This window comes from Elephantulus edwardii, unplaced genomic scaffold, assembly GCF_000299155.1.
Source record: "Elephantulus edwardii isolate Elephantulus edwardi_28Jun2011 unplaced genomic scaffold, EleEdw1.0 scaffold00170, whole genome shotgun sequence".
NCBI lineage: Eukaryota > Metazoa > Chordata > Mammalia > Macroscelidea > Macroscelididae > Elephantulus > Elephantulus edwardii.
This window is the reverse complement of record NW_006399920.1, coordinates 4,334,500-4,348,883: the sequence shown is the minus strand read 5'-3', so window position 1 is coordinate 4,348,883 and position 14,384 is coordinate 4,334,500.

Sequence of the window (14,384 nt, the reverse complement as noted above, 5' to 3'; positions counted from 1 at the left end):
TTTATCAAATTTGGGGAGTGCTTCATCCAATTTGGGGAGTGTTCACTCCTGGTTCTTCTTTCTTAGTGGTATTGAGATCTTCCTTCTCTGCTCACTAGTTTACTCTCTTTTATATCTCAGAAGAGGTTGATTTAAGATACAACTTAAGCGTCTTGATCCAAGAGGACCCACTTGGAGGTGTGGGAGTTGGCCATGTCCATGAGATCCACTGATCATATTATATACTGCTCCAATCAGAAACCATCAGCTTGCTAGATATATGAAGTAGCCTGATGACAACACATCTGAAGCACTAACTTAAAGGCATTATACTGCAAGGGTGGGGCCCCATCCTCAAGGATACAATACACATGCTGAATCAGAGGCCAGTCTAGGATATTATATCCCCAGCAAGAAGAATCCACATAGATCGGAACCAAAGAGTAGAGTTAAGAGTGGCCCATTTGCTATAACCTCCTAGGAAACTTTGTGCATCCTATACCCACAATTCTCTTTTTTCCACCCAAACCTCAAGATAATCTCAGCCCTATAGCTACAAGAGCCAGGTTCTTGTTGCTTTGCCAGTCATAGCAGTCAAAGAATTTAAATCTGTGGCTCCTTAAGCATAAAACGCTGAGTTTTATTTTGTAGGTTGTTAAATGGCACTTTCTAATGAATTTGCAGTCTTGCCAGGAGTCAGTAAAAATCTGGCATTTATCAGTAAAGAGTCCTTTTGATACAGTCATCTGTATGCAAGATGCCAGCTGGAATAATTGGAAGTCATTTCGAGAGTAGCGGGTATGCTGAGTGTCTTGGTTATCTAGTGCTGTTCTAATGGAATACCACAACTGGATGACTTTAACAGAGATGAATTTATTCTCGCATCGTTTAGGAGTCTGGAAGTCTGAATTCAGAACTGCAGCTCTGAGGGGAAGGCTCTCTCTGTTGGTTCTCGAGGGAAGTCCTTGTCTCCTTTCAACATCTGGAGACTCAGTATTCCTTGGAGATCTCCATGTGTCCTGGCATCAATCTAGAAGTTTCTGCCATACAGACACCTTGAATCTGAAGGATGTGTTCCACTCCTGGCTTTTCTCTCTCAGTAGTACTGAGGTCTCCCCTCTCTGCTCACTAGTTTGTTGTTGTTGTTGTTGTTGTTGTTGTTGTTGTTGTTGTTGTTAAGTGCCATCAAGTCGAACATGATTCATACAAAAGATTTAAACCCAGCCCTGTCTTGCGTCATCCTCACACTTTCTGACACACAAAAGGCCATTGTAGCAGTCACCTTGCCAATCCACCTGGTTGAAGGTCTTCCTCTCCTTCGCCAACCTTCCACCCTTCCCAACATCATGTCCTTCTCCAAGGAATAGTTCCTCCTAGCAATATGTCCAAAGTGTGGGACATGAAGCCTCATCATTCTTGCCTCCAAAGAGCACTCTGGCTGCACCCTGTCCAAGACATATCTTTTCATTTTCTTGGCTGTCCATGGAATGCTCAGTAATCTTCTTCAACACCACAGCTCAAAGGCATCAGTTCTTTTTCTGTCATCCTTATTCATTTTCCAGGTCTCCTCTCAGATCCGTAGCTAGTAATCAGGAAGACCACGGCCTGAAACAGATGTATCTTAGTTCTCAAACTGACGTCACTAATCCTCAAACAGACATCACTACTCCTCAATAATTTGGAAAGGTCCCTATCTGCAGATTTTCCCATTGCAGTGTTTCTCCTTTCCTGACTGTTCATACCAAGAGTGTTAATTGTGGATCCAAGCAAGATGAAACTGTTAACAGTTTCAATCGCCTCTCCATCCAGAATCGCCTCTCAAGGAGAAGAGTGAATTGCAGGGGGAGAGGGTGGGCAGGGAGAAAAGTGCAACAATGAATGACTGGAAATCCTAAGTCTCTGTAAATTTTCATTAAAATGAAAAGAAGGAAGGAAGGGAGGGAGGGAGGAAGGAAGATGGAAGACAATTATATATAACTCTGAGAATTATGACATCATCAAGTTGACACATGTTTTTTCATAATATAATTCAATACGTAACTCAGGGGATTCATGTGAAGGGTATTTAGACTCCCAGAAAAGTGTTCAAAGCCACAATTAATAGAAAATATCTTGTTTAGGATCTCAGCTGGGACACAGAATGATCTGTTATTGTCAGGTGCCATTAAGATGAGTACAACTCATAATGACTATGAACCACAGATGTGAACCCTGTGTTATGCTGTGCCACCGTCATCTTCTCTCATATACTCAAGCCCATTGCAGCAGTCACTGTTTCTGTCCATCTAATTGAGAGGCCTCCTCTCTTTCATTGACCCTCCAAGCGTGATGTCTTTCTCTGAAGAATAGCCTCTCTTAACAACATGCCCAAAATTCTACGTTTGTTCTTTTAGCAGCCCATGGGATGTTCACTATGCTTCTCGAACACCACAGCTGAAAGGCAACAGTTCTTCTTTTTCTGTCATCCCTATTCGTTGTCCAGCTCTCAGCTGCACAGGAAGTGATTGGAAAAGATCATGACCTGAATAGGGTGCATCTTGGTCTCCAAACTGACATCATTGCTCCTCAGTAATTTGGAGAGGTCCTTTCTGGCAGGCTTTCACTTCATTTTAATTAATTTTACTCAATGTGTCCTGATGTTCTTTGTGTTAGTATGTGAATAGTGTCAGGCTTAAGCACAGTGGAGACTGTGAGGATGGTGCAGGGTTTGGCAGCATTTCAATCTAATTGAAGCATTGAGATGAATTAAAACAGATTCAATGACAATAACAGATAGATACCAACTCTGCCTCGCACACAAAGCAAGTATTCAGAACACTGAAAGAATCTGTCGGGCATCTTCAGATATCAGATCTTAGAATCAACCACCCAGAGTGTCTCTGTGGGATCCAGGAGCCATATTACACTAATACTAGTGTAATTAGTTCCTAAGTACATTTTCCAAGTTGTCCCTCCACTGTCATATGCTAGGTAAATGCTTATTGAATTATAGTTCTCAATTTGGTCACCAGCAGGCAGCTCAAGAGATCATACATTATAAATTCATTACAGTCGGTTGTGTTGGCAAGATTACTCTGTCAGGTATTTAAAGTGGGACAAGGCACATAATAAAAAGAACTTGTTATTTCTGAAGTTTAATGATGCTCAATATAAATTAAAAAATTCACTTAGCATCTAGATGGAGCTGACACACAGTTGACCCTCCAGTGGGCTTTCATTGGCTATAATTTCCACAGGAGGAGATTGCCCATCTTTCCTTTACGAAGCAGCTGTTGGGTTTGAACTGCTCTCCTTTAGGTTGGCGGCACAACTCCCTATCCAAGGCAATCAGATCTCTTTCTGATGCTATTCACTTTAATTCACGTCTACAAAGATCAGAGAGAGATGAGATCACGGTCCTAGATTTGGGCTACATTTCCTTTCCTTCATTGTGTCAGTCAGGGTCGAGCTTTAGAAAATAGAAGTCACTTTGTCTTTATTAAGTAGGACAAAATTCAGGAAATAATGGAATTCATATAAAATACCAGAAGGCCTGGAGAAACAAATTCAAAGTTGATCTTCCAGGAATAGGTCCCAGAACAGCACCACAAAAGTTATTGGTCAAGGGACCAGCTACCCCTGACAAAGCCCAGAAGGTGAAAAATCAGGAAACCATCACTGAAATGGTCAGCTCCAGAAATCCACAGACTTCATAGCAATGAAGGGATCAGGATACATCACCGCTGCAGATACAGCCTTTGAAGGTACTGTGCTCCTGGGAGATCAGAAACCGCAAAGGCTGCCTAATCAGCATTGTGCCCATTGGTCCTCATAGAACTATTATTGACTAGACTTTGCAACTCTGCTTCAGAAATCCCTAGCCCCTCGCACTATGCTTATCTGCAAGGAGACAAACAGCCCCAGTGCTAGTCCGTGCACATCTGTCTTCCAAATGACTTGCAAGTGCATCTGATTGGGCAAAGTTAAAATACATCTGAAATAACAGCTTTAAGGAAATCAGGAGACAGGATTGCTTTGCTTTGTTTTGTTTTGTTTGGGGGGGTGGGGGGGTTTGCTTTCCAGCTTCTAAAGATCAATGTTGTTAGGTGTTGTTGAGTCAATTACAACTGATAGAGACTCTATGAACATCAGATCTGAACCTTGCCCTATCTCCGATATGCCCAAGCATATTGTTCCAGTCACTGGATCAGTCTGTCTTGGAGAGGGTCTTCCTCTCTTGCTCTGACTCTCTTCTACTACTTCTACTACTACTACTACTACTACTACTACTACTACTACTACTACTACTACTTCTTCTTCTACTACTACTACTAATAATAATAATACCACCACCATCAAATCTCAAGCTCATGGCTGACCCTCCAGAGTGCTTTCAGAAACTATAAATTGCTCCAGAGGGGATTTCCCATCTCTCTCTCATCTTGCCACTGGAGGATTTGAAATGTCTGAGAAGTGTGACCTTTGGGTTAGCAGCACAGCTCTCCCTTTGGGCTCAGTTCCCAGAGCTCCCTGAAGTGTCCCCTTTAAGGATGAGACATGGAGTCTAGCACTAACCCATCATGTGCTTCAACCAATGGCCTTTGTCTCTGGAGGAGAAGAGGGCAGTGGGTTGTAGAAGCCGCAGGCTGAAGGCATTTCCTGGCTTTACAAACAGTAGAAAATGGAACCACAAAATTCAAGGCATAAGTGTACAGCCCAAAGGAACATCCTGGTCTGCTGCCTGGGAAGTTTATCCCTTTTGAAAACCTATCAAATGCTGCCCTCTGATGTCTGTGGAATAAACTACTTCTGAGAAATTCTGAAACAAAGCCTGGTGAAAGATGACATCTTCGTTTTCTGCTCTGTGAACCTCAGACTTTTAGGTATATGATACTTTTTATTCCTTTCTAATTAGAATAGAGACATTTCAAACATTCCCGTTATAAAATGATCAGAAAAGCAAATGATCAATTAAGTGATGAATCATTTATAAACATTATGGAACCAACTGAAAATTTTTTTATGAAAGTGTTTATTGTCAGTGTTATTGATCTGATGTTTCTTCATAACCTATCTACAGTAATTTGAATGACAATGTCGTCACTGACATAGAATTCTATGTGCTGATGGGGAACAAATTTACATAAAAAGAAAACTTTCTGAATAAATTATCATCTTAGGGAAGTCAAGAAAGGAAGATCTGTGTATTTAAAATAATTAAATCCACAATTATCATTGTTGCTATGTGTCATGGAGTTGCCTACAATTCATACGTGACTCTTTAAAATAGGTGGAAAAGCTTGCTTGAACTGAGTGGGACAGTCACCATGTCAAAACATCTTGTGAGGGTCTTCTCTTTCATAGACTTTCCATCTTTCCCAGCATGATGCCTTTTTCTAAACCAGCTCCTCTGACAACACCTTTAAAGTATGGGAGACAAGTTTCACCATCCTTGCCTCTAAGGAGCACCATGTTTGCACTTCTCCAAGACAGACGTGTTTGTTGCTTTGGTAGTTAATGGGATATTCCATACTCTTCTCAAACATGACAGCTCAAAGACGTCTTTTGTCATCCTTATTCATTGTCCAACCTTCAGATGCATAGGAAGCAACTGCTCCCTACAGCTATCCATAGAGATACCTTTCAGAAACTTGGATTAAATGATAAAATCCATGGAACAGGTGATGTTCCTTGGACATGATAAGCACACTCCCACCTCAATACCCTTCCATTTTCCCTTGTGTCTCCTGCTCTTTCCTTGATATCTCATCCATAAGTGTGTGTTTCTCTGACCTTCCGCCCAAGCTGTTGAAGAGTGAAGTCTATTCTCGCAAGAAATCCTAGTCATCTCATCATCATCACCTTCCCTTTCATCACAGTCTTTCTGTGGTGAATCTTGAACTATGGTTTGCAATCTATCTCTGGACAGATTAACATGGATTATAATGGTCTCACTCTAGACAATTGTTTTAGGGTTGAGAGACAAAAACCCATAGACTAATTGTTACTTTGTTTTCTATTGAGAACTTGCCTTAGTGTATTCCTTTCCTGGTGATGGTTTTAGGCAGCATTTAAATATTCATTGTGCTCTGGGCAAACTGATTTCAAATAGCAATCCAATCTCACTTTGGCTTTTAATTGGATCCAGACTAATACAACTGAGTAACGTAAGATCACACCAAAGGCCACCATGGCTTGGAGTTGTTGCCCTAGACCACTATTTCTGAAAACCTCTAAATATTTGGGAACTCTTTGTAAAACAATAGAAGCCATCCAAGTTTGAGGCTAGAGCAGTAACTTCAATACGACAAGCTGGAATACCCAGCAGAAACCACATCTTGCACTCATGCAGATGTACCTTCAGCTTCTAGAAACCAGTTGTCCCTGTGTCACTTCTCTCTCCTCTGGCACTGAGCTAAAGACATTTGCAAACAAGACCAGCACAGAGATCAGAGGGCCCCCTCTACATAGCCTGGGGACATGCCTTATGCTCTGCCTGCTCCTGTTTACTTTCCCACTGGGGAAGAGATGGGCTCATCCTCAAGATGCAAAGATAAAAGGCTACAGAGAACAACAAGCCAGGGACGCTGTGTGGGGTCAAGGCTGCATGTAACCAGTCATCAGGGGGCCCTGATCTGCTGATTACACTTCAAGGCTTTGGAATTTGACTTAAGGGGTGTCATCCTGCTGAGTTCAGAAGAGAAATTCACAGGGAGACGAGGTGATCTTCAGTCCAAAGTGAGATCATCTATAGAGAAACAATTAGAAAAGAGTTTGTAGTGTTGGTTCTATGACAATAGCAACAATTATAAGCAAAACACAAGGTCCTCTCAATACAGTGAAATCATCCATGTTGAGCACTTTAGTCTCTATACTGAAATAGTGTGGCTTTGAGAGTTAAGAAAACGCAGGATCGAGAAACAAATACAATGTTCACAAACAACAACCAAAAAATACTTTAAATAAATTGTGGCAATCCCTTTAACAGAATAACATGGACCATAAAAAGGAGGCAAAAGCACATTGCTAACAGGCAATTATGTCAGTTTGAAAATGTGCCTGATTCAGGCCATGTTCATGTCAATCATCTGCTATGTATTGGAAAGCTGGACAATGAATAAGGATGACAAAAAGAATTGATGCCTTCAAGTTGTGGTTTTGGAGAAGAATACTGAATATCCCATGGACTGCCAAAAGAACTAACAGACATGTCTTGGGAAAAGTGCAGCCCAAGTGCTCCTTAGAGGCAAAGATTGCAAAGCTTTGTATTTCATAGTTTGGACATGTAGTTAGGACAGGCTATTCCTTGGAAAGGGACATCATGCTTGGAAAGATGGAGAGTTAGCAAAGGAGAGGAAGACCCCTAATGAGATGGGTAGACACAGTGACTTTAGCAATGGACTCTAGTGTGTCAGAGATGATGAGGATGGGAAAGGATAGGGCAGGGTTCAAATCATGGTTACAGGGTTGCTAATCACTTGTTACGCATCAGAGAGCTGGACAATGACTAGTGATGATAGTAGGAGAGTTGATGCCTTTGAGCTGTGGTGCTGGAGAAGAGTACCGAATATACCACGGACTGCTAAGAGAACTAACAAGTTCGTTCTGGAGAGGGTGAGGCCAGGCTGCTCCTTGGAGGCAAGGATTCTGAGGCTTTGTCTGACATAATTTTGACATGTTGCAAGGAGGGACCAGTCCTTGGAGAAGGATGTCATGCTTGGCATGGTGGAGGGACAGCGCAAGAGAGGAAGACACTTGATGAGATGGATTGATTCAGTGACTGTGGTAATTAGATATTTTTAAAAAGTGTGAAGGCACAAGGGAGAGGTATAAAGAAAGGAATTTGTCCCAAGAAACAAACAGGCCTTTCTTTATTGCACGGTCTGAGAGGGACACCAAGTGACCGAGCCGCATGGCATGCGGGCAGTTTGGGGGGTTTCCTTCTTATAGGGGTCCTGGGGAGGACTAAGAAGGTACTTCTCAGAATTTGGTATGCTAATTAAGTTAGGGTTTAGCTATTTTTAATCAAATCAGGATCCATTGTCTGGTCTGGTCTTTGATATGACCAGCTTAGGTGTTACCAAGTTTCGCAGGAAGTGATCACGCTTGGGGGTGGTGGGGCAGCTGCCATATTCTTCCTTCAGTAATGGAGGTAGGTATATCAGAGACAGTAAGATTAGCACAGAGTAGAGCAGGATTTAGGGCTGTTGTATTGGTCGCTATGAGTCACAGGTGACTCAACAGCACATAACAATGACAACATGAGTCATATATGACAAGATGGCACCTAACAACAACAATAGGCATATAAAAAATGTTCTCTCTGTAGGACAACTTGAAATCACCTATTACAATTCCAACAACTTGCAATACGTAGATGAAACAGCCTACCTTGCTGAAACTGAGGAGGACCTAAAGTTTGCTGCAGAAAGTCAAGGACTGTAGTCTTCAGTATGAACTAAAGCTCAACATCATGAAGACAAAGATTCTCACCACTGGGCCAATTGGCAGCACCATGAAAAAGAGATTGAAATTGTTAACAATTTAAGTTTGCACGGCTACACAGTCAACGTTCTTGGCACCAGCAGTCAGGGAATCAAAAAATAGACTGCATTGGGGAAGTCTGCTGTCAGGGACCTCTCCAAAGTATTAAAGTGTAATGATATCAATCTAGAGACTAAGTTGCACTTGACCCAGGACATGATCCTAATTACTTGCTATGCATAAGAGAGCTTAACAATGACCAAGGATGACAGAAGAATTGATGCCTTTGAATTGCGGTGCTAGAGAAGACTATTGAACCATGGACGGCCAAGAGAATAAGCAGCTCTGTATTTAAGAGAATGAAACCAAGTTTCTCTTTGAAGACAAGGATTTAGAAGGTCTGTCTCACATACTTTCAGCACGTGGCTAGGAAGGACCAGTCCCTGGAGAAGGACATCATGCTTAGAAGAGTGGAGGGACAGTGTAGGAGAAGAAGATTCCAGATGAGATGGATTGACACATTAACTGGGGTGATGGGGGTAGGTGTGGTGGCGTTAGTGAGACTGGCTCAGGATAGGCCATGGTTCAGAGCTGTTGTATATAGGATTGCTGTGAGTTGCTAGCTACTTGATGGCAAATAACAACAATATCAACAGCATATATCTCTAACCCAGCCCTGCTTCACATTCAAGATCAGATTGCTACACTGTCTTTGTTGGTGTTAGGTGTCATCCATTCAACTACAACTCACAAGAACTCAATGTCCTTGTGATCAAAACTCTGCCTGAATATGTGGCATTCTTATTATCAGCTATAAGGAGTACTGCAGAATTCCATGCTTATAACTTGGTTTTATTCCCCAAACCAAAAAGCACACTGGACCAGGCTTACTGAACTGAGGCGTTTTTGTTTAGAGCAGAGATTTTTTTTAGAGCAACAACCCTTATGTTGTCATTAAGTGCCGTCTAATAGAGCATGACTCACAGGGAACCCATAAACAACAGACCTGAAATCTGCGCCATCCTTATCTGCCCCTACACATTTGAGTCCATTGCAGGAGACACTGCATCAATCCATTTCATTAAGAATCCTCTCTTTTGTTAACCTTCCACCTTTCCAAGGAATAGCCTCTCCTAACAACATATTTCCAAAATACGTGGATGAAGCTTCATCAACTTTGCCCCCAGGGAGACGGCACTTCTTAAAACACTTATCTGTTTGTTCTTTTGGAAGTCCATGAGAGATTCACAACTCTTCTTCACCATAACAAATCAAATCCACCGATTCTACTTAGAAATCTCTAAAAAAGAACAACCAAAACCCGTATCTGGACATAAAGTTGATTTGACACCTAATGACCTTATCTATAGGACGGATAGAATCTACCAACCTATAGGATTTTTCCAAGGCTGTAATCTTTACAGAAGCAGTTGCCACATCATTTTCTGGGGATAGTTTTAGGTTCACATGGCTGACCTTTCAGTTAGGGGCTGAGTGCTTAATCACTGCACCATCAAAATTTCTTTAGAAATCCCCAGAAAGATCTACATGTTTAATGAGAGACTGTATAAACAAACTTGAAAAGTCAAACTTGATTTAAGCCCACTTCTTCTTTGTTTTCATTTATTCACTAAACACTTACTAAGTATGTCCCAGAGACAATTCTAACTGGAGTCCTGCAGAGAACAAAGCAAAGATTCTTGCTTTCATGGAGATTACATCCTAATGATAATATAACATTATAATGTACATGAGTAAATAAGTATAATGAGTAAATTTCAGGGTATGTAAATGTGTTGCTTTTGATATCTTTCATTCAGAAGGGTGTTTTAGAGATTTATCTATATTTGTTGTTTTGGTTGATTGCCTTCAAGTCAAGCATGACTCACAGCAACCATATGAACAAAAGGCCTGAAGCCCCTATACAACTATCGACATTTATCAAAGTTCATAGAGTTTCCAGAAGCATGTTAATTAGGAATTAGATGCCACTCCTGTTTACAAACCTGTCACAGTATGGTTATGTGCCATTGAGTCACCTGTCATGTATAGCAACCCTATATACAGCACTTCTGAACCCTTCCCTGTCCTGAGCTGGTCTCACTAATTCTGACACACCAATCCCCATTGTCCCAGTTACTGTATCAATCCATCTCATCCGGGATCTTCCTCCCCTGCACTATCCGTCCACCCTTCGAAGCATGATGTCCTTCTCCAAAGGACTGATCTCTCCTGGCCACATGCCCAAAGTAAGTGAGGCAGAGCTCCAAAATGACACTTGATTTCACTTTTTCCAACAGACCTATAGAGAGTTCTGATAGCCTAGTGGCAAGAAACTGCACTGAAATCCCAGAGGTATGCAGTTTGGATCCACTAGATTCTCTGCTGGAGGAGTTGGGTCAATCTCCTCCTGTACTAGTCAGATCTGATTTGATGGTACACACAAAAAACAATTACAAAAAAAAAAAAAAGATGACAGACCTATATACAAATAGCTCACTTTATTTTATTGCTGAGCATTTCATTGTAAGAACACACTATATTTAGTTCATCCTTTTACTTAAAGAAGGAAATTTGATCTTGCCCCTTCCTCTACAAATTGTATTAATATTGCTTTGATCAACTAATGTATTCTAATAGTAATTACAATGATTATACACTCCAGGAGAAATTCTAAATACTTAAAGACTATGACCACATAAACATTTTGAAAGTTCTATTAAAATTTGTGAACACCATTTTTTTCTTCTAGTAACTTACGATGTGGTGGTTAAAAATAAAAACCTTCTAAGCCTAAAAATGCATTCCATTAGGCTAAATTTCTAGCGGGAGGGGGAGTGGAATAGAAAGGAATAATGGAGAGTTTCCAAATGTTAGTTTGTTCTACAGTATTATAATCCATTAGGTATATTTAAAGCAGCAATGTGACTTTTTAAAATGCCAATACTTACAACGTGCTAGAAATGTTATTTTTTACCACTCTTTAAGGAAGTAAAATTTTACAATGTGGATTTGAAAAGTACAAATGCTTAAGGCTGTTGAGAGATTCTTAGTGTTGAGAGATTCTGGTGGTGTAAGCCTCAACCTAGTTTCCCATCGATGTATTTATTTCTGTTAAGTTAGTTGATGTCTTTCCATTAAGATTTAGTCTAGGAAACTTGACTGAGGTTCACTGTGAGTCAGAGTCAATCTAATGGCCGGCTTTTTGGTTTTGAGAGTTGTCTAATGGTTGATTTTCATTGGTCTGTGATAGGCAAGAATATCATTGCTGTCTAAAGCTTCCCAGAAGATTTTAACATTTAGATCAAGTTAAGAATTGCTAGTCTACAGACAGTGGTCTCTGTGAGTAAAATGTTACATAAATTGTCATTGTTGAGTGCTCTCAGTTGGAACTGAATTACAGCTGACCCTGCAGTGGGTGTTCAGAAGCAGTAGCTCATGTGGGAAATTGCCCACCTTTCTCCTGCAACTGGTGGGTTTGAACCGTGTGCTTTTGCATTGATAGCACAATTCATTACCCCTAAGCCACAGGAAGTAAAAGCTGCATGGTAACTTCCCTGAGATGTTTTAGACATCTGGCAATTAACTCCATGCAAAGTTTATGTAAATACCAAATCCTTAAGTCCTTATAGAACATCTATCTAATATGACACAGAGACAAAAGGTGCTGTCATACCTTCGAATGCTGAACCGCTGGAAGGTTCAGCTATTTGCAAGGCACTGTGCTATCTATTTTAAGAAAATAAAATTATCTTGGCAGCAAATAGTTTCAAGCTAGGTACGTTAAATCACATAGGAGGTCTAATGACAAAGAAAAGCCATTGAAGAGCGTAAAAACATTATTTATTAACCAGCAGTCTTCATGGCTCATCCATTTTCCTTTTCATAGCATTACTTTTTGCTTACTGTCCACAATCTCGAATCTGCTCTTTTATTTTCCTATTTGTTCTTTTTCTATTCTCTACTGGTGCCTTAGCTTTTCTCCTCACTCATTTCCTTTTGATTTACAGTACAGTGATCAAAGAGGAGACTAGAATTTGGGTTCCACAACTTACTAGCCATGTGACCTAATAAGTAAGTTTGTAAAATGGGAACCATTGCTGCTGTATGTATTGGGTTGGATGGTGGCTCCCAACGAGAATATGTCCCCCATTCTAATCCCCAGGCCTGTGGCTATTATCGAATATGGAAATAGTGGCTATTACTTTATAAGGCAAGAGATAATAATTAAGGACCTCGAGGGGAAGAGTTTAAAGTTATTGGTGTCAGCTTTAAATGTAATTCATCGCAAGCCTTCCTTTTTTATTAATTTTACCGAAAATCACATTCTTTTTTTAAATTTTTTTATTAATTTCAATTAAAATCTACAGAGACTTTGGATTTCCATTCATTCATTGTTGCACTTTTCTTTCTGCCCACACCTCTTACCCCCCAGTACACGCTTCTCTTTGAAAAGTAAAAGAAAAATTCTTTCATTGTTATAAAAGAAAGGCATGGGAAGTTTTGAAACACAGAGGACAGAAAGATGGAACAGAGAAAGAAATGTGACCACAAGGCAAAGAAGGACAGACATCAGAAGTTGGAAAAAGCAAAAAGCTATTATAGAGTTGAAGGATGGAGGGTGGAACCAAGAGAATTTCTGTTGTCTGAAGTCATCTAGTGTCATGGGTTGAACTGTGTCTCCAAAGAAGGAGTTTACAGGTAAACAGATCTATGGATATCAACGCAAAAATCCTCAACAAGTGACAAGCTGAATCTGTGCTGTTGTTGTTCTTAGATGCCACCAAGTACAACTCATAACAGCACCATGAACAACAGACCTGAACCTTGTACCATCCTCCTCATCTCTGACACACTTGAGCCCACTGATGCAGTCGATAGGTCAATCCACCTAGTTGGGGTCTTCATTTAAAAAAGATTATAAACCATGAACGGAATTTATCCCAGAAATTAAAAAATAATCTAACATTTAAAAATAAATTACATTATACAATATTATCAAAAGGACAAAACTCACTGGATCATCTAAACAGATTGGAGGGGTGGAAAGGAATTGTAAGACTTAACACTTTTTCATGATTAAAAAGTACTCAACTGTAAACAGAAGTTTCTTGACCTGATAAACAGTATCTACAAAATTATTCCTGATTGTTGACCACAAAGATCTTGTCTCAACTTCAGGCACTATCTTTTGCCTCATGGTCAGGTCCAGGTCTCTTTTTCTGTGAAACATCCTGTCATTATAAAGGTGCTCAGGGGGCCTTCTTACGGCTTCTTTTGCATCCTCATCTGCATATATTGTACCATCCCGCAAAAATTCGAGTTTATTGAATCCCGCAGGATTGTAATTCCATTTTCAAATACCATCCAGCCACTGGCCTGATGCTGCAATGATAGATCGGCCCACCATGTTGACCCCAGCTCTTATTGTGGTTTTGATTTGCATGTGATTACCAGTGATAGTGAGCATTTCTTTATGAGTCTTAGGGAGAACTATGGGACTGTCTTCAATCTGCTTGGAGATATAGAGCTAGGAGGAAAGTCTATGAGAAAGGCTGATGGGCTGCTTTTCCTAGAGAAATCATAGCCCCACAATGGGATCTAGAAGAGTAGCTTTCTTGGTTCCAAACAACCAGAATAGAGATTTCATCATACTGTTGAGGGAGGGAGGTATAACCACTATTGAGTAGAGAAAAATATTTAGAATTGCATAAAAGGAAAGTTGCAATAATTCAATAATTCCTCAGTGGTTAATAATTTGAACCCTGCCGCCATCCCAGTTAAAACGTAGCTAGAATCTTGTTGACGTGTACGGAGTTTTAGTGATACCAGTCAGTAAAGAATGGCTGTGAGAATCATGAATGTAGGAAAATTAGATATTGTTAAGGAAGAAATGGAACGCATAAATATTGACATACTAGGCATTGGTGAGATGAGATGGA